General features: G+C 32.8%; 1 pseudogene; it reads left to right on the top strand.

Annotated features, from left to right (window-relative positions):
* The first annotated feature begins 320 nt into the window (after nt 1–320).
* The window catches only part of LOC144224829 (cytoskeleton-associated protein 2-like), a 51901-nt pseudogene continuing 30144 nt past the window's right edge, over nt 321–22077 (top strand).

Raw genomic sequence — 22077 nt, 5'->3', positions numbered from 1 at the left:
ATGTTTCTACCTTTGACCCATTCACAGCTATATGTACTACACATGCACATATTATAACCACTTTGACCTGAAAATGTTTCATAAAGGTGGTGAGCAGTCACAATATTTGAAGAAAGGGTTTACAGGAGAGTTATGTGTCAAACTACACTCAAGTTGAAGCAGTTAATCCTAAGAAAATAATTAATATTCATTATTATTTTTGTCTCTCAAAATTATTGATACTCTTCACTCATGGCTGGATTACTTGCTGATTGGTATTGTTTGACCTGTGAGGTAACCCAAATCTATATTCCCCAAAGAGATTTGAACTCCTGGCTATGATGCCGTTTCTAGACATGGTTGGTGCAACTTCCCAGTCACAGGTATGATTATGGAAATAATAAATGTTTTCAGAGTAAATCTCTCAAGTCCCAAATACCTTTTTCTGCCCCCAACACATAATAACAATTTCCTTCTCATGATAATCAGAATTAATTAGTCACATTAGCAGTTCCTCTCTTTATCTACTGGTCTACTGGAATGAAGAACACAAGGGATCAGCTTTTGTTAGTTGAATCTTTATTCTGTCTATTAGTGTAATTATTTTTCCACAGAAACTTGGACCTCCAGTCCAGAGGAAACAAAAGCTGTGAAAATAGGAATCAGAAATTCCCCAGGAGAGGACTTCTCCAGTTGCCTCTTTCTGAGACACATGTATTCTATATAAAGCAACACAGCATCATATGATGGATATTGAGTCAAAAAGTTTTGAAATCCTCCAGGGTTTCAACGCCAAGTCTGAGCTATGCATTAGTCTGGTGGCTTTAGGGCAATGTGTTGTTATATGGTAGACTTGGGAATATAAAGGTCATGTGCTCATTCACCATGAAGTGGATCCAGCTTAGACCAATAGGCTATCCAGGTTATGCTATTCTCGCAGCAATGGAAAAGACAGAAGAAAGTAGGTAGAAACACATGAGGTCATTTTAGTCTTAGACTTGACTCCCTCACACTATCACTTTTGCCTTGTGCCATTAGCCAAAGTGGAAAGTGGAAGAGTGGAGAAATGAAATCTCTCACAATTAAGGCTGTGTTAAGTATGTGAATTCAACTAAGGGTGAAGACTTTGGGTAATTCTTTACTTTACCACGGTTATTATCTTTAAAAAAATTAATGTCTTATAAATATTTTTTTTAGTCCAAAGAAGAAAAACTTATGTATGGACACCCTCAGATGCATTGATTTACATATCTTTTCTCAATATTTTACCCTAGATACATATAAAATTAACTCTCTCACATCATCAGTAATATTTTATAAATGATTGTAGTTAATAAGTGTGTTTTACTCATTTATAATTAATTAAAGACATGGAAGTGATGTAAAATTCAATAAATAAGTTGGCTTCAAGATTCACAATATATTTATAAAGGAAAATTTAAAACTCTTACAAGCAATTCAAAATTAGTAAAGTTGTATTAAAAGTACCCGAATGTTGACGAGTAGTAAAACAAAAAGAAAATTCAAGCAGAGGGCCATGGACTAAAAATTTTGTCTTAGAAAATCAAGATGCATTTTTGGGACACCTGGATGGCTCAGTTGGTTAAGCGTCTGCTTCAGCTCAGGTCATGATCTCACGGTTCATGAGTTTGAGCCATAGAACTCTGTGCTGAGAGCTCAAGCCAGGAGCTTGCTTTGGGTTCTGTGCCTCCCTCTCACTCTGTCCCTACACAGCTCATGCTCTGTCTTTCTCTCTATTTCTCAAAAATAAATGAACATTAAAAAAACAAAAGAAAAAAATTTTTAAAAGACAACAGGAATTAAATCAGAGAAAAGAAAAAGGAGTCCAATTTTAGGTAGTGAGAAAAAGTTGATGCTTTAATAGAAACAAATATATTCTATTTGTTTACTAAATTGATGTCTTATATCAATAAAAAATTAAAATATGTTTAGTTAAGGGTGGTTCTACCAGCCTAAGATGAATAAAAATATAACTATTTAAACATTCTAATATGTATTCATAACAATACCATTATTCTTTTTTATAAGTTATTTTAAAGTAGCTTCATTCTGGAGTTTTCTTAATTTTTTTCTGTGTTTGCCAGAGGTAGGTGTTACACAAGATTTGGTGAATAATCACTAAATCAAGAGCAGGTAGCATCTTCACGACTATTGGCAAATGAACAAAGGCCCTAACTACAACATATAGAGGTGATGATTCTCCAATTCCCTGGTTGGAAATTTGGGGAATACACAAATAAGTAGAAATAAGAACAGAACATTAACACTTAAACTCATTTAAACTCTAATAAACTGAAAGAATCTTTTAGTCTAAGATTATAAAAAGAGACTTATAAACAAAACAAAAGAATATGAGTAATTTTAAATACTATGAACTTATTGTTGCTCATAGAAAAAACATAACATCTCTTTCAATAATGACAAGATATTCAAAAAGAAAATGAAAAGTCATTTAAAATTTCATTCAAACTTATTTGTGCAATAATAGTATTATCAACATAATATTACACGCTGACAACTGATTTGGAAAACTTGGGCATAATTTCAAAAATTAATTCAACTAATATTTTTCCTATGTTCTCTGGGAAATGATTGAGATTGCATTTGCTTTATATATATAGAATAAGTATGACTTTTACTAACATAAATAGGACCTAAATATTTTTATTAATATTTGGTATTTCTTTCAAAAAAGGATTAATGAACTTAATAAATCTACTCTGACAATGTCCCAAAATGCAGAAGTTTCTGACACAACAGATAATTATGTTCTGATAGGCCCTCTAAAATGAAACAGATTATGTGATCTTCAAATGAATAAGACATAAGTTTTATCATAAATATACAGAATAAATAATAAATATACAGAGTGGCTGTAAAAAACTACAAACATCAATTATATTATAGTCATTTATATTCAATGTGAAATCCAGAAAAAAAGGTTAATTATTTTGTTGGGAATCCCCTTTCAAGTTATACAAGAGGACAATTTTAATTATTGAGTATCTCACTGTTATACTATCTGAGGACATAGCATTGTGAAATAGACACTTATTTTCAGCAGACATCATTCATCATTGTCACATTCAGCTCTGATCAATATATTTATTTTTTTATTACTTAGGTGTTAGTTTACATTATTTCCCAATTTTCCCTGGGTAATCATTTAAAACAATAGTCAAAACCTAAAAGGATAATTATTTTAAAAACTATTTAAACAGCAACCATAATTTAGGACAAATGAGTTGCAGCAGCAATTCTTGCCTCTAGAGACTAGGCTCCAAAATGACCCCATATGCCATCAAACAAATTGCGTAAAGATACAAGCTCGGAATAAGTTGCTCTTAACCTTGAATGTGAGAACAATTTTGCATATCCATAATTGTCAATATGACACCCTTCAGGATACACTGGTATCTCTGGGCAGAGAGCCAATGAGCCTTATGTTCAGTTATATGTGAGCCAGCTGGGTATCTGACAGGTACATTGTAGTGGTTAACTGCCCTCATCTACACTCCTTAGTTCTCCAGTGACTTTGTTGGTGGGAGATGCTTCCTAGGGGAACAGGTCATGAAAGAGATGAGTAAGGCATAACACATGTACCTTCTCGTGTTGAGGGCACCACTAGAGCCCAAAGATAATGTTCCAAAAATATATATATATGTATGTATGCATGTATGCATATGTATATGACAGTTCTTCAAGCCCTTGTATATGTTTTATTTTGGGAGAAGGCCACTCCCTGATTATCCCTTTAAATAGATGTACTTAACAGTTAGCCTAAAATATGCCACTGTGGGACCTTAGAGAACAGGACTAATATGGTCTTCATGTTGGATGAGGCTACCATTAGAATGTAGGATCCATTCCTAAAAGTTTCCTTAAACATCTAAGTTTTCTGAAACCAAATAAACTGATATGCTAGCCTTATTGCTTCAAGTGCTATCAATAATCACAGAGTGTTTACTGGAAGAACGATGCCCAAATGATTTGATAAGACCATCTCAAAAGTAACTATTATTGTCAAAAACCATGCCTAGTGAAACTATAAAGGCAATAGACTTACTTAATATTTTACCAGGGATAGTGGTCTCATGTATTTTGTCCAATGGGAAGATTAATTTTCTACTCTAGATATCATGAAGATACTGTAAGGAAATGCACATTCATTTATTACTGGTAGAAATTGATAGTTGTGGGGCGCCTGGGTGGTTTAGTAGTTTAAGTGTCTGACTTTCGCTTAGGTCATGATCTCGCGGTTCGTGGGTTCGAGCCCCGCGTCGGGCTCTGTGCTGACTGCCAGCTCAGAGCCTGGAGCCTGTTTCAGAGTCTGTGACTCCCTGTCTCTCTGATCCTCCCCTGCTCACGCTGTCTCTCTCTCTCTCTCCTAGAAATAAATAAAAAACATATAAAAAAAAGAAATTGATAGTTGTACAAATTCTATAAAAAGAAATTTGGTAATATCTAAAAAAAATGCCTATTGATTTATCCCTATTGATAGATTTAATAGAAATCTCTCCTTTAGGGATCTCCTCCTAAGATATCCTATGAAAATCGAAATAGCACATGCCCCAGGCTATTTTTATTGTCCTATTTGTAAAAAAAAAAAAAAAATTGGAAACAAAATGTTTATCTACAAGGGACTAGCTGAAGAAACATCCATGGAATGGAGTACTATGTATCCCTAAAAAGAATCTATAGATTAATCCACAAAAATATTTTAAATATGCACAAGAAAGTGATTATTATATTACCTTTTTTATGAAGGGGTTAAGATGACTATATAAAAGAGGTAGATATATTCACCTATACATATGTATAATAAATGCCTATATTTTATAAATGGAGTAGAAACAAAAATATAATGAAAATTACTATCCAAAGATTAGAAGTAAAGATATTTCTTAGCCCAAAGGGGAAAGAAATTGAAGGTACAGTTCTCTGGTTGTATCTTGTTTTACAGATTACACCTTAAAGCCTTGTGATTGCTTTTAAATAATTATTAAAAAATTAAATATAAATTAATGAAAAACCTATGAGTAGAAAACAAAATTAAATTATATATCAATTTAATGGCTTAACTATACAATAATTGTTTTGTATGATCTTAAAGCAATAATGTAACTGTACATCCTTACTGGGATATATCAAGGTTATAAAGAGCTGAAAAGAAATATCAAATAGTATTCAATAACATTTGTGGTAATATACTAGCATTATTAACTTTAAGATTTATATGTGCATATATATACATATATTCAGATAGGTACAGAGATACATACACGCTAAATCAAAAACAAGTAATGTATTAATTAATGTCTTTAAGAAATAAGATTAATAGTAAGAAAAAAGAGATAAAAAATAAAAGGAAAAAGCTTTAGTAAAAACTCAATACTGTTAAATTTTAATTACAAATAGAATATGAACTATTAATATGTTTATATTTTTTCCACAATATAATATATATTTATTTTCTGACTATTAAACTGAAAGGCCTAGAACCAACAATCAAACCAAATACAAAGAACCCACACTATAATCCTCTAAATAATACTTCTTAATAAAGTCAAAACTTCTTGCAGAAAGTTTAGATTCCACTCTCTGATAAGAACTATACAACATAAGCCTGGAATTATCTTCATATCAAAAATTAACAAGAAAAAATGATCAACTGTTAGAGTTCTGTTGGAAAGTGATGGCTGTTAAAGTAAAAGAGGCTCCACCAGTTGAAAACAGTATGATTTAAACATCAAGAACTACACTGATTGCTATGAACACCTCAAATATGTTCTACAAAAACCATGCACTCATAATAATTAAAATAATTTCATTGATTACCTTTGGAAGTTGCTAGGACACAATTCCTTATTCTGAAAACTTTTACATAACAGGAAAAAATGAACCATTTATCCTTCCTTTGGTGTATAGATGTATTTAAGGGTAACCAAATAGTTGATAAGTAAACTTTTATGGAAGAATTACAGCTAATACATTCAGAAAAAAAAAGCTATGTTGAAATAACACAATTTTGCATCCCTTAATGAAGTAATGGGTGTTGCCAATGATCTTGAATGGCCATTAACACTTTAAGTGAAAAGTTGACAGAGAATTTTATAATAGAGAAATTACAAAATGAGAGATATCTGCATCCTGAACCTCATAAGATATTCTTGATTAAAAAATTCAAACTTGAGCTTGTTTAAACCGTTTTGTCTAATCACTTTATATGAAACATAAAAAAGAGAAATGATATAAGGATGCAATTAGCTAAATTCCAAATATGGAAAATTATATAATACAAATGAAACAAAAATAAAGGACAAGACAAAAGATGAAGGGATTTTATAGATTAAAAGATACCATGATATATAAAATAAATGAAGTATGTGGTTCTTTTTTTGATCTTTATATAAAAAAGATACAATTATTTAAAAACACATTTATGAGACAAATGGATACTTGTGAATGAAGGGATATTAGGTTATATTAAAGAAATATTTTCCTTTTTGGGAATAATAATGTGATTCAGGTTATGTATTTTTTAAAAAACATGAGTATTTTTAAAAATGCATTCTCTTTTGTAAGGGTAAAATGTTTATGATGTCTGTATTTCCTTTAAAATAATCTGTCTTAGAGAGTGAGGGAAATTTGGGTGTAATATCCCACCCACCCATTTCCACACCTTGCTAATGGAGAGGAACTCAGACTCAGCTACTTCAGAAATTTGAAGATGAAGTTCTCAAGTTGGAAAAGCTGAAGCTATTTGGCATTAAAATTAATTACTGTTTATTTTTAGACTACGTTGTTTTTCTGATATTCAAATATTTTATGATCATGGAAAGATGCAAAAGGCTCCTAGAAATCAATTGATGATTGACTTTTTACAGAAAGATAGGGATTTGATCAAGGACATAAGCAAAGATTAAGAACTTTCTCAGACTTGGTAATAAGATTAAGAAGTAAGAAAAAATATAACTCACACAGCATGGGATGAGATGATATGGAAAATTCCCAGATGAAAAGAAATAAAACAAAACAAATAAAATAAAACAAATAAATAAAATAGGATCATATGAGAAAATGTTGTCTAATGATAGGATTTATACATCTTTATCTGCTCTTTAGTGAAGAAAACATGGACAGTGAAATCATCTTCCATTCCACTCTCTGTATTCTTTTTATTTTAATACACTTTGCATTTTATGACACATGCCATACAATGTTTTTGTTATTTTCACTGCCAAATTTGAGTTCTGTCATTGTGAACACGTTGTACTGTCATCTTCATAAAAATTTCTTAAAGAACACTAACGCAGTGCTATCTAAAGCTGCATCTGTGTAAATGTGCGTTCTGCTACGTGGTGGGGGAAGCTACAATATGAGGAATGAGGAGCTCTATATCTTAACCATTCTTGCACGTGATAGCAGTGACACATTTCACAGTACAGTGCTAGCCAACATATTTGCTATAATTTAATCATGAAATACTAAGATTCTTTCAAAAGTGTATACTTTAAAACTTTCTACAGAAAAATGTTTAAGGGTTGGGTTGATTTTTTGAACAAAATCTAACACTATTAGAGTTTAACATTGAAGCAGACTTCATTTTTTTTAGGTTTATGTATTTAGTTTTGAGAAAGAGAGCATAGGCACACACAAGTGATGGGTGAGGAGCAGAGAGAAAGAGAGAAAGAGAGAGAGACAGAATCCAAAGCAGTCTCCAGATTGAGCTGTCCGCACAGAGCCCAAAGCAGGGCTCCAATGCATCTAGGAGATCATGACCTGAACTGTAAGATCATGACCTGAATGAGAAGTCTGACCCTCAACCAACTGAGCCACATAGGTGCCCTGAAGAAGGCTTCATTCTTGAAAATCCAATTAATTCCTAAGTATTGTTACAGTGTATAAATAGAGTAGTGACCAAAATATCTAAGTCTTTACTTTGTTTCCTCTAACCTCTGGCACACACAGACACTAAGACTTTACCAGAGGTCACTTCAAAGTAAAAAAGGGATTCCCCATACTAAGTTTAGGAATAGACCCTGAAACAGTTCAATTATTGTGCACAGAGAAAGGGAGGATTTTATTATTTTGTTATATGTGCTAAATTTTGTCTTTAGAAAAAAAATAGGTACATCAAGGTATAGATATAAAAAGGCATAATACAAGTATAAAATAAGTACATCAAAAAGTGAGTTTGGATTCAACTGCACTAGCCATAGGACACATTGTTTAGTTACTGTTACTGATTTTCTTCCCCCTAATTTGTAGACAAAATTTTAAGAATACCAAAAATATGTAAAGCCAAAAAAAAAAACAACTTGAAGAAATCAATTTGAGAATTCTTAAAGTTACATAGACACTTCTGTAAATAACAGATGCTAAAACAGTAATAAATTGCCCAGGCAAAACTTTGTGATAATCTTCAAAATCTGTCAAAACTGTGCAATATCAAATATGTGTTGTAACAAATTTGAAAAACAGTTTATAAACATGAATTTTTGGTAGAGTGTAAATTTAGTGAATCTGGGAAATAGGCAATTTAGGAACCTTATAATTTATTAAACTGATATTCAAAGACTTTCTCTTAGAGCAGTTTTAGGTTTACAGCACAGGAAGTGGACATAACAGGGTAGTATCGCTGCTCTAAAATTTACACTGATTTTTCATTAATTTGCTGAATTTATTTTCATTCACTTGACCTAGAGCCCATGTGCAGTGTATTCTCTGATAGAGAAGCCATTGTAGGGGGGTCTGCTGTGATTACCTGTGGCTATGTTTCTGAGATTGTATACAGTAGGTACTTAAAATAGTGAATACATTAATAAGTAAATGATTAATATTGCAAAGAAAACAGATTTTAAGTGACCCACTTTTACGCTGAAAATCAATGTAATTACTGCACCAAAGGTGACAAGAAAGCTTCAAATCTAATCCCAGGTGTGAGAGGATGAAGTAACCATGGCAGCCTGAGAAATACTGTCAGGCCCGTGTTAAATCTTTCTTTTTTTTCCTTAGGGTAATCATTCTGGATTGCTTAAGTATCATTTTAATTCAAAAGCTCATCTTTGACATATTATTAATCAAAGTTCTGAGGAAAATAAAGAGAAAAAAATCTTACATGTGACAGCTGCTCACCATTTGAAGATATCAATTATATTTGTCCCACAGGATTTTATAAGCTAAACATTCCAAGTCCCCTCAAGTATTTCATATGTCACAGTTTTACTTGACTCCATGAGATCGTTATTGTCTATCTTTCTAAAAATATGACTCTCAGAGCTGCACATATCATTTCAAATGTGACTGACCAGTATGTTTGGAGCATTACTCCTCTATTTAACTGTTTTTCTTTTAATGCATCTTTGTGTTTATTTTTTTTCTGTATTCCCTCTACAATCCCTTAATAGCGATAGTGGTTTACTCTGAACTTATACCCAATTGGATTCTACACATTTTTTCACAAGGGTTTTTCTCAAAATTGCAGTACTCTACATCTCTATAGAATGTTATAATAAAAAAAAGTCAATTTGCATTTATTCCTTAAAAAAGTTATTTATTAATATCAACTCAGTACTTGCTATGTTACCAGTTCTATGTTAGACACTAGAACAGCAGAAACAAACAGATGAACACTCTTGTCTTAATATTAATTACTTCTTAGCAGGTGAAGCATATAATTTTTAATTGAAACATAATAAATTACAAATGTTGATAAGTAAGCAAACAATGCTCTGAGAGAAATATCAATAGTAGTTACTCAATTTAAGTATGACACTTACAGAAGACATAAAGGAGGCGATATTTTCCTTATAATATAAACAAGACCTTTGAGGTTGTGGCAGGAAAATAAAATGTCCACAAATTCATTGACACTTTTCATATTAGGAAGTACTGATATTTTTTCATTTTGATTCTCGGAGATCCTGACTGCCTTGACCAATAAAATGTATTAGAACTGAATCTGCTGGTTTTGAGACACTAGCTTTAAAGGTTTACCTTCCACTTCTGATCTCTTTGAACACTGTTGGAGCCCTGAGTAGCCATGTGCAAATAGCTTGCTAGTGGAAAAGCCCTGAAATTGTAGGAAGAGGAAAAACGGGTTACCTGAGACCAGCCCTTTCCTCCGTAAGGTACCAGGTTTGTAAATGAAGCATCTTGAAACCTTTAGTAAAATTTTTTTAAAAAAATGTTTTATGTATTTTTGAGAGAGAGAGAGAAAGCATGAGCAGGGGAGGGTCAGAAAGAGAGGGAGACACAGAATCCAAAGACAGGCTCCAGGCTCTGAGCTGTCAGCACAGAGCTCGACGCGGGTCCTGAACCCACGAACTGTGAGATCATGACCTGAGCCAAAGTCGTACGCTCAACCGACTGAGCCATGCAGGTGCCCCAGCATCTTGACAACTTTAAACTAGATCAGTCACTAACTATATGGCACTGAGCAACCGTATTCCATGCAAGGTGGAGCAGAAGGATTGTCCAACTGAGTACTGCCTAAATCCTGATCTACACAATTGTGATATTTAATAAATGATTACTATTTTAAGCCACTAAGTGTTGGGATATTTTATTATGCAGTAATAGATACCTAGAATAAAAGTAGAGAATGGAGCTTTCACCAAAGAGGAAATAATATGTATCCAAATTTCAAGCTGAGAAACATCTTAGCAATGTGAGAAGCTCATGGACCACCAGTATGGCTACAGCTTCCCTAAGAGAAAGAGCAGTTAGTTATGGCAGAAGAGGCAGGTAGGAGTTAGATCACTTAGGGCCTAAATGTCAGGGAAAATTTATTGGAATTTGTGCCAAGTGTTATGAGAAATAATTGATGTTTATGCATATGGAAGAGCTTTCTAATAATTACTAGACACAGACTAAGTTGGGAAAAACAAGACAAGATGAAGACATTTAGGAGGTTGTGGTAGTGGTCTAGTAAAATAAAATAGGGATAACATGGGTATGATGGCAGAAGAAATTAAGGGAAAATTTTGCATTTGAGAGACATTTTGAAATTAAATCTATACCACTTGACTTCACACATAGATTGGATGTAGGGGATGGTAGGAAGGAAAGAAATCAGAGAATTTTTGGATAGAGTCATTTATTAATGTTAGTTAATAGATGCCTTTTTTTAAGGTGTAAAATAGGATAGGAAACACATTTTAGAAAAGAAGAACTCAAAAGAGTTCCATTTAGACTATATTTAATTCATTCAATAGCAAAATCAGAAATAAAGCTGGATATTAGAATACTGGTACTATCCAGGGAGTGATCTAGACAAAGATTTTATGCTAGGAACAATCAGCAATTAAATGAAGTTAAATCTCAATAAAACATTGATATCTCCTAGGGAATGGTATATGGAAAGAGGAGGAGAGGAACAAGAAACAAACTCTAAGGAATTCCAATATTACAAATATAGATAAGGAAAGGTGACTTTGCAAAGGAAACTGAAAATGAAGGAACAGTGAAGTGGGAGCAAAATTAGCAGTGATAACATGAAAGACAATTTTATTGTGGTTTTGAAAAAGTGTTGAAAGCAGGTAAAAGATCTGAAAAGAAAAGACAGAAATGCATCTATTAAATTTATCAACATTAAAGACAGTGGCCTGATACCAATGAATAGGCCGTAAAGGGGGGAGTAAAAGTCAGATATTGCTTACATGAATATTAAATAGTTTTTGAGACAATCTATAATAGGAGAGATCATGTGTAAAAAGCCCTTTCTTGGGTCTAAAAGGGAAAAGACAAATATAGCAGTGTCTGGATATGAGGTTGAGGACTCATTGGTATTTTTCAATGGAGGCGTGTCTAGGGCACATTGTCATGCTAATTATGATGATACATTACAAAAGAAGCTGAAAAATGAAAGTGAGAAGGCCATTGGTACAGTGAAATTCTTGAGATGGTGGAAGAGTACAGAATCTATAGCACACTTAGAGGTATTGAAGAGTGACAGACTTCAACTGATATAACAAAGTAGGACCAAAGAAGTAGACTAGTCCAAGTGTAAGAAATTTTGGTTGGTTGGTTGATTGATTGATTGATTGCAGATAGGGGGAAGAGAACATTTTTGGTGGTTTCTACTTTTTCAATGAAACATGAAACAAAATCATCTGCTAAGACTGAGGATAGAGGAAACATGTAAATTTTTGTATGAAAGGAAGATATAAACAATCATCACTGGGATTAAAATAGAAGAAGTTATAGAGAAGTATATTAGGATTGCTAATAACCATTATGTGCCATTGTCTTGTTTTGTGTTTTTTACGATTTTTTTAGTGTTTATTTCTTTTTGAGAGACAGAAAGAGAGAAAGCAAGCTCACAAGAGCAAATGGGGGAGGGGCAGTGAGAGAGGGAGACAGAATCTGAAGCAGGCTCCAGGCTCTGAGCTGTCAGCACAGAGCCCAACACGGGGCTTGAACCCATGAACCGTGAGATCATCACTTGAGCCAAAGTCAGGCACTTAACCAACTGAGCCACCCAGGTGCACCAGTCTTGTTTGCAGTTTTGAAAAACCTTGTATACAAGATTTACCTCCACTTTTATATTATGTTTTCCTGAACAAGATATCTGTGTTTTCACTGAAACGATCAATAAATAGGATATCTGGGTGGCCCAGTCGGTTAGGTGTTTAACTCTTGATTTCAGATCAGGTCATTATTTCAACGTATGTAAAGTGTACATTTTGGTAAGTTTTGACATATGTATGCACATGAAATCATCATCACAATCAAGATAATAAATATATCAATCATCCCCAAAAGCTTTCTTGTGGCCTTAATGATCTCCCTCCCATTCTTCATAACACTTACCAAATAACATGGATATATATTTTGCCTCCCTAGATTTGTTTGCATTTTCTATCTGGAATTTTGCATAAATGAAGCATAAATTATGATTTTTATGCTTTCTTTCACTCAGCATAATTATTTTGAGATTCATCTGTATGGTGTGTACATTAATAGTTCATTCTCTTTTATTTCAGAATAGTATTTCATTGTCTGGATATACCTCAGTCAGTTTGTCCATTCACTGTGAAGGACATTTGGATTACTTTCTGGTTTGGGCCATCACAAATGAAATTACATTGATCATCATTGTATAAGTTTTTACATAAACATAATCTTCAATTACGTAGGGTAGAGAGGTACAAGAGTGTGATTGCAGCTTTGTGAGGTAAGATTATATTTAATTTTATAAGAATCAGTTATATTGCATTCCATAGTTATTATTCTATTTTATATTCCTAGCAGCACTATATGAGAGATACAAGTTTCTTCATATTTTTGCCAGCATTTAGTATTGTCATGTTTGTGTACTAATGTATGTATATGTATAATACGTAATGTATACATATATATAATTCTAAAATATGTGTAGTGCTTTCTAATGATGATTTTAATTTGTATTATTCTAAAAGCTAATGATGTAACTTTGTTTTATATACTTATTTGCCATCTGTATATGTTCTTTGATGAAATGTCTGTTTATGTCTTTCATAATTGTATTCTACTGTTCAGTTTTGAGAGTTATTTATATATTCCGGATATAATATTTTGTTAGTAATGTGATTTGCAAATGTGTTCTTCCAGTTTGTGGTTTGTGTTTTCATCCTTTAACAGAATATTTCACAGAGCAAAATTTTTAATTTTTAATTTCTCTTTTGGGATATTTTAAGCTATAAATGTAATTTTTATATAGTTACAAAATTATTTTGATTATCTAATTCAATTTTGATATGATTGGATAGTTTGTGTCTTTCATGGAGTTTAATCTATTTAATCTAAGTTGTCAAAATTGCATAAATTTGTCCATATCATTTCCTTGCACTTAAATGTCTGTGGAGTCTGTAGAATGTCGCCTCTTTCATTACTAGATATTGGTTATTTTTCTGTCAATATTGTTAGGTTTTGATCATTTTAATGATATTTTCAACAAAAGATGGCTTTTGTTTCATTGATTTTTTTCAAGTTATTTTATTCATTTTAATAGAGAGTGGAAGAGAGAGGAAGCTGGGGAGAGGCATAGAGAGAAGGAGAAAGAGAGAATCCCAAGCAGGTTCTGTACTGTCAGCACAAGCCTGATCCAAGGCTCAAACTCACAAACTGTGAGATCATGACCCCAGCTGAAGTCAATAGTCAGACACTTAACTGAATGAGCCACCCAGGTGTCCCTTCATTGATTCTTAAAACTATTTTTAAATTTTAAAGTTCACTGATTTCTTATTTTCTCTTTGCTTTGCTTTGCTTTGCTTTTGCTCTTTTTTTTATACTTCCTTGAGGTGGAAGCTTAGATTCTTGATCTGATATTATTCTTATTATTTATCATAAATATTAAATGTAAATATTAAATGTTATCATTTTCCCTCTCAGTACTACATTAACTACATTCCACAAATTTTGATATGTTCTATTTACACTTTCATACTAGTTGATGTAATTTTTTTTATTTGCCTTGAGGCTTCTTTTTTCATCCATGAATTATTTAAAAGTATGCTATTTAATTTCCCAGTGTTCAAAAAGTTCTTTTTTCTTTAATTATGTTGTTGTTATTGATTTTTCATTTGTTTCCAATATGGTGAGAAAATATATTCTGTATATTACAATTATTTTAAATTTCTCAGGGTTTGTTTTATGACACTTGGTATGATTTATCTTGTTTAATATTTCATGGGAACTTGTAAAGAATGTATATTTTGCTACTACTTAGTCGAATGTTTTATGAAAGCCAATTATTCTCTTGGTTGATGGTGCTATTCAGTTCTAAACCCTTGATGGTTTTCTGTTTAGTGGTATTAGCAATTTCTGAGAGCAGTTTTTCCTCAACTGTAATATGGAGTTGTTTATTTCTTCTTTTTATCAGTTTTATCAGTTTTTGCTTCAAATATTCTGAGGCTTTGTTGTTGGTACATGTCTTTTGGTGGATTATCTTATTTTTATCTATATTTGACCTATTTTCTGTCCCTAGTAAGCTATGCATCCTATCTGTGATCGATATTTTTTATTAATTCCTCTATGTTTTAGCATTTTACACCATATTTTCTTTTTTAAACATTTTTTAAAATTTATTTTAGAGAGAGAGAGAGAGACAGCGTGAGGAGGGGAGGGTCAGAGAGAGAGAGATACAGAATCTGAAGACAGGCTCCAGGCTCTGAGGTAGCTGTCAGCACAGAGCCCGACGAGGGGCTTGAACCCACAAACTGTGAAATCATGACCTGAGCTGAAGTCGGATGCTCAACCGACTGAGCCACCCAGGCACCAGTACACCATTTTTTTCAATTGATGTGTACTATTGTATTTGAAGTGAACTTCTTATAGACAGTATGTAATTGGTTAATAGCTTTTTGTGTTCTTTTGTTCATTTTTTTTTCCACTCTACCATTCCCTTTCTTTTATGTGATATATTTAGACTTTTTATATTTAATGTAATTATTTACACTAGGGCTTAAGTCTGCCTTTTCCTTTTTGTTGTTTTCTGTTTTTTTCTCTCTCTTCCCCCCATTTCTATGTGTTTTATTTCTCTGACTTTATGCAGATTAAACATTTTTTAGATTTTCATTTTCATTTTTCCATATTCTTTAGTGTATCTCTTTCTATAGTTTCTTTTTGTTATTTTTTTCTATGTACTATATAATACATATATATATATCCATTATATATTCAAGTCTAGTGGTGTTATTTTAGTGAGTTTGGTAGAGGGTAAGGATTGTGAGTGGTGATAAAGGCTAACATAAGTGATCATTAGGTGTCAAGCCATTATACATCTTGATTTTGGTGATAGTTATACAAACATATATGAATAGACCTGCACAAACATAAACACATATATGAGTGTATATAAAATGGATGAAATCTAAATAAGATCTGTGGGTTTTGCTATGGCCATGTTACTGGTTTGATTTTATAATTATAGTAACACAAACTATTACCACTTTGGGTAACTGAATGAAGGTTACCCAAGACTATTCTGTGCTATTCTTTTCAACTTCCTCTAAGTCTGTAAGTATATATACAAAGGTAAAGAAAATAGGGGCGCCTGGGTGGCTCAGTTCGTTAAGCGACTGACTTCAGATCAGGTCATGACCTCATGGTTTGTGTGTTTGAGCCCTGCATCGGACTCTGTGCTGACAGCTCATAGCCTGGAGCCTGCTTCAGAGTCTGTGTCTCCCTCTCTCTCTGACCCTCCCCTGCTCACGCTGTCTCTTTCTCTCTCTCTCAGAAATAAATAAAACATTAAAAAAATTAAAAAAGAAATAAAAAACATTTTAAAAAATTAAAAAAGGAAAATAGAGGTCATCTTTAGCTTTATGTGAAGTCAGGAGAAAATGGAATCTTAACATAAAGAATTCAGTACTATAATATACTAATTATAATAATAATTGGCTTCAGCCAAATAGACATTTTAACTGGACTTTTAGCAAAGATAATTTACTTTTCAATTCTTAAATTATGTATTAAAATTACATAAACACTTTACATATTTAGCATTGCACCGTCTTTTTTGCCCAGTACAGTAACAAGTTGTTCTTGTTCACAGACATGATTAATAACTTTGCACTAATGAGCTAGACATTATCTTCATGGATAATCAAATATGCATTCTAATTCAATGAATGAATACAGGCTGTACGACAATAAAATAAAATTTTTGAGATGGAGTTATTTTCATGTAAATAATTACATTTGTATAGAAAAGAAGAGGGGAAGAGAAAACACCATGGTTCTGTAAGTAGCCATGTTATATTGATTAAGAATAATTGTGTTCCATATTTATTAAAATACTTCACAGAGAAATGGCTAAGTGTACTTAACTTATATGGTAAATGTCTTCAATAAATGAAGTTCTACAGAAAGAGAATTACAAAATACAAATGATGTACACCTGTATTTCATTTCTATGAGACCTATTAGCAAATTTTCAATTAAAAAATCACTATTATTTGAAACTGAACATGAGAAAAAGCTGTTTTTTGAAACTCAAAATGCGCTGTAATATTTAATATCACTAGAGAATTAGTAAGCAGGCATCCCTTCCCTTTTTTCTTTTTTCCCTTTCTTTCCGAATATATTCATTAAATGCACACATTGCTGGGACTCCTGGTTGGCACAATTGATCAAGCATCTGACTCAGTCTTGGCTCAAGTCATGATCTCATGGTTTTGTGAGTTCAAGCCCCAAATGGGGCTCTGTGCTGACAGCATGAAGTCCGCTTGGGATTCTCTCTCTCTCTCTCTCTCTCTCTCTTCTTCCCCCGTTCATGCTGTCTCTGTCTCTCTCAAAAATAAAAAAAGAAACTTAAAAAAATGTTTTTAAATAAATAAATAAATAAATGATAAATGTACACATAATTATACACATATATCAGATTGTAAAAATGAGAATAACATTTCTTTTAAGTATCAATTCTATAGACATCATACTCCAATTCATATGTAAGACAGTTTTCCACGTTATTGTATTACTATTCATTAATTAAATGAATAAATAAATAATAAAAATAAATTGATTTTATATTACCTGGCCATTTACCAACTTGAAACTTATTTTTAAAAAAACAATATTTGGAAAACAAATTAGGAATTATGGGGTTTTTTTTCTCGAGAGAGCTCATGCTGGGATATGATCCCCTTTCTTGCCACCTCATTACATTTTCTCACCACTCCCTCTCTCATTCCCCTTTCTTACCTCTTTATAATTCCAAAGGCTCATAAGGGGTGCTTCCTTGGCATCACTTGAAGCCTTGATTGAAAACCTACAAGACAATTGTTTTTCTCATGCTTGAGAAAGCTGAAGACCCTTCATTTCTAAAACTTGTCAGTGGAAAGGTTGGGTAAGAAACTTTATCAGTGGAAGGGTTAGGTATAAAACACTGTCCAACAGAACTGGAGCCAAAAGACTCTAACAACTGGGATACTGGCGAAATGGACAATGAGGGCTGAGGTAGGACTCAAAGGAGTGGAGCGAAATATTTAATAAACCCAGAAAGCATAGTGAGAGAAATCAATTTTATTTAATTATTCTTTTTAACTTCCAAACAGCTGATTTTATTCCTAAAATAATTAAATGCTCTGGACTTAAGCGTCAGGGTGGCCACCTTGTCCCAGCTTGCCTGGGACTCTTCTGGTTTGAGCACTAAATGTCCCAAGTTCTGGGAAATGCTTCAATGCCTGGCCAGCTGGGATGGTTGGTCACCCAGGCAGTTGTCACTTCTCACATGGCAGGCAGGCATTACCTTATTTCCTATCAAGTAGAAGCTACGTTTTAACCAACTTGATTCTTTCTATCCCAAGGTGAAAAGCTCATATCTCAATTCTCTCTTCCATTTAAGACCTTCCCATTCCTTGTCTTCACTTTGTTATTGGAGATGTCAACTTTAAATACTGTCAGACTCAAAAAGCAGAAATCCATCAGTAAATAAGAAAATCCTGTTCCTCTTCTTGTTTCTCCATTCCCACAAGAAAGCACTAAAGGCACTGATCTTGTTAGATCTAGATGAGTCACATCAGAGGAAAAAAGAAAAAAAGCTCATCACATTCTTCTTCCCTAGTTAAATGTTCTCTCTAACTTCAGCTTTACTTGCAGGTGGGAGAAAAGTTGTTATCTTTCAATGTAGATAGAAGTGTTGCTTACTATCTTGGACTGGTTTCTGATTGAGACTGTTTTCAGATTTTCTTAGGTGACCAAAAAATATTCTATTAAGTTTCTTTCCAGAGCCAAAGAAAGATCACCTCAATCAGAATAAATATTAGAAGATAAGAATATAATGTGTGTTTATTATGTTCATGAATTATTCATGTTCAACATACATACATACATACATGAAATATAACATGGCTATAATCAAGCATGCATGGACATTTTTACTTAAGTAGGTTTTTGCCAACTTCAGTGTCATTATCTCTTTCACTCAAAAACATTTCAAGAATGTTATATTTCATCCCAAATAATAAAGTCGATAATGATTTTTAATAGTATTGATGGACAACTGGTTCTTGCTTATTTGTGCATGTGTTTGTTTTTAAACAGTGATTTAGAGAATTACTTTTATGATTTCTAACTAGCCACATTTCAATATCAAAGATTTTGATTAATTATTCTGGTATTTTAAAAGACCATCCTTCAGGGCGCCTGGGTGGCTCAGTTGGTTAGGTGTCCAACTTTGGCTCAGGTCATGATCTCTCAGTTCTTGCGTTCTAGCCCTGCATCGAGTTCTGTGCNCCCGCCGCTTGCACTCTGTCTCTTTCTCTCTCAAAAATAAATAAACATTAAAAAAAAAAAACAAAGCAGAAAACACCCCTGGAGTCCTTCTGTTTATGGGTCTCAACCACATATGAAGGAAACATTGGGCTGGCTGACTTTTCCAAAGCATTTATGGAATTATTGTCCAATGTGAAACAATACTTTGACTATATTTTAAATAGCCACATGCACTTGGCACTGTTTCCAAACCTTTTTTGTTGTTTGATTTTACTGTTAATTTCTCTTCCTGGAATCTCTGTTTTTAAAAGGCAAAAGATTTATACCATCTGAAGAGAAACGAGAGTATTCTCTGCTGTTTTTAATAGGAGCTATGAAGAGAAACACAAAAAAAGGTCTTTGAAGTTAAATAAAGTTGAGTCAAATCATCTTATTACTTATGTGTTCATGGGCAAGATAGTTAACTTCTTGTTACCTCAATTTCCTTATTTTTCAATTGTAAAATATAAAACAAATGCTCTGAGGAAAAATGTTTTCAGACATATAAAACACAGAGAGTTTTTGAGAAATTTCTTTTCTTCTACAGTCTTTTCTTTACCTGCCTTCATAACCTTGTTACCTAAAAGATATATTTGCAATAACCTTCCTCTTTCATGAAAAAGCATAATCAAATATTTTGAATTAAAATTCCACTTTTTTCATAACTTTATTATAGGATTCTCTGTACTAGCACAATCTCTATACTTAAAATGGGAAAAATACATTAGTACTCTACCATTCTAAGCCCCTAGATTTGGTCTTAACATCTTTTTTTGGTAGTCGCATGGAATCAATCTGTAAGGATTATTACACACTGTGAAAAATACACCAATAATAACAACACTAAGAAGTTGCACTGTGACTATTTCACATTAATATCTGCATTACAAATAGCTATATTTTATGCATTTATTTCTCTAATGAGAGTAGGAAAATGACATAGGAGCCCTAGGGAAAAATAAATTCAATATCATTTCATACTCATTAACCATATAAAACCAGATGTTCATTATCACTTCTGTAGAGAAATGCCAAAACAACTGAATGATTGGAAAAACAGTGTGTTTGATTAATGACTTTTTTAGTTGATTAATACAGTTTTAAGTCATTTCAATCTCTATTGCTGAAATCTGAGTACTTTTTTCTGTTAGCAAATATAACACAATAAATATAATTGCATTTTTGTAAGTAAATTCTTTTTTTCACATAATCCTAACTCTAATTCATACGGATTATGTTTACTATGAAAGAAATTGGGAAGTGGATACAACTCTATTTTCAGAAAACAAAAAATATATTTTTCTTCAGGAAATTTGTTTTCTTATCTTTTAATTCTTTGAAAGACTACGCTTAATTTACGTTTACATTAATTGGATTGTTTTAGCTGCAATTTCCTTAAGCTTTGCTCTTCTTTTACCATTTAAAAAGTAGTATTTTTGTGCCCTGAGAGAAGAAACAAATGAAAACTAAATATATCTTTCATTGACTTTTCTATTGTGGTATAAGTCACACATGGACATATTCACCCTAGAAAAATATAGTGCAATATATGTGAGTATAAGTAATAAACATCTCCCTGTGAGATAAATTAGCATTAAGTTTAATTTCCAAAATTGCAATTTCTATAACATACAGCACTGTACTTTATGGTTTCATGTGTTGAGCAGCAGCAAACTTCCAACCTTAATGCTGCAAAGACTGAATCTGTTCTATATTTAGATTCACAGCTGTTTGGCTTTTTTTCACAGATGCTTCCACTACTAAGATGTGCTTTAAAGAACATATGAATGTGTCAAAATGTTTGTCTTTTATAGAGAAGATAAAAATAATTTATACTTAGAATGATTACTTGTTTTAGGACCAACATATACTGAGCTCTTTGGACTAGGATTGGAAAGTATAAGGATACAAATCAAGACACTTCACAGATCATGTTGGAAGTGAGAAAGCTTTATTATTTGTAAGCCAATATAGGTCCTTCTTCATCTCTCTTTTTTTTTCTCTCTTTTTTTTATATTTTTATTTATTTCTAGGAGAGAGAGAGAGACAGCGTGAGCAGGGGAGGGTCAGAGAGAGAGGGAGTCACAGACTGAAACAGGCTCCAGGCTCTGAGCTGGCAGTCAGCACAGAGCCCGACGCGGGGCTCGAACCCACGAACCGCGAGATCATGACCTGAGCGAAAGTCGGACGCTTAACCGACTAAGCCACCCGGGCGCCCCTCATCTCTCTTTAAAGAACTGAATACTCAGATCTACAGACAAAAATATAATTACTTAATTTCCCTGGATTCTAATTTATCTATAATTAAACAGAATCATAATTTCCTTCCATGTTTAAGGCAACTAAGGTCAAAGTAAAAGTAGGTCAGGAGCTTGTTACATAACTACTCTTCCACATTAGATAGATATTATTTTGATTTGTGAGATTTGAGTGAAGTACTTAAAAGCACAAAATTGGGAATGAGATATACCTGACCTTCTCAACCTAGCACTTCTGTTTCTTTAATTGGTGTTTAGTTATTTAACTTCTTGCTCTTTTATTTCATTTCCTGTTTACAACAAGGGTAATAATGATATCTTCCTCAGAGTTGTTTGAGTATTAAATTATGCTGAATATAAAGTGTTAGTATAGTGTTTATCATATAGTAACACTAAATTGCTTTTATTAAAATTATTAATATTTTCTTCTTTTTTAAAGTGTATTTAATTATTTTGAAAGAGAGAGAGGGAGCATAAGCAGGAGTGTGTGTGTGTGGGGAGAGAGAGAGAGAGAGAGAGAGAGAATCCCAAGCAGATTCTGCACTGTCAGCACAGCACTCGATGTGGGGTTAGATCCAGT

The sequence above is a fragment of the Crocuta crocuta genome, unplaced genomic scaffold (genome assembly GCF_008692635.1).
Source record: "Crocuta crocuta isolate KB4526 unplaced genomic scaffold, BGI_CrCroc_1.0 scaffold112, whole genome shotgun sequence".
In the NCBI taxonomy this organism is placed as follows: domain Eukaryota; kingdom Metazoa; phylum Chordata; class Mammalia; order Carnivora; family Hyaenidae; genus Crocuta; species Crocuta crocuta.
The sequence above is the reverse complement of the archived record's forward strand: the minus strand, read 5'-3'. Positions and strand labels throughout refer to the sequence as shown.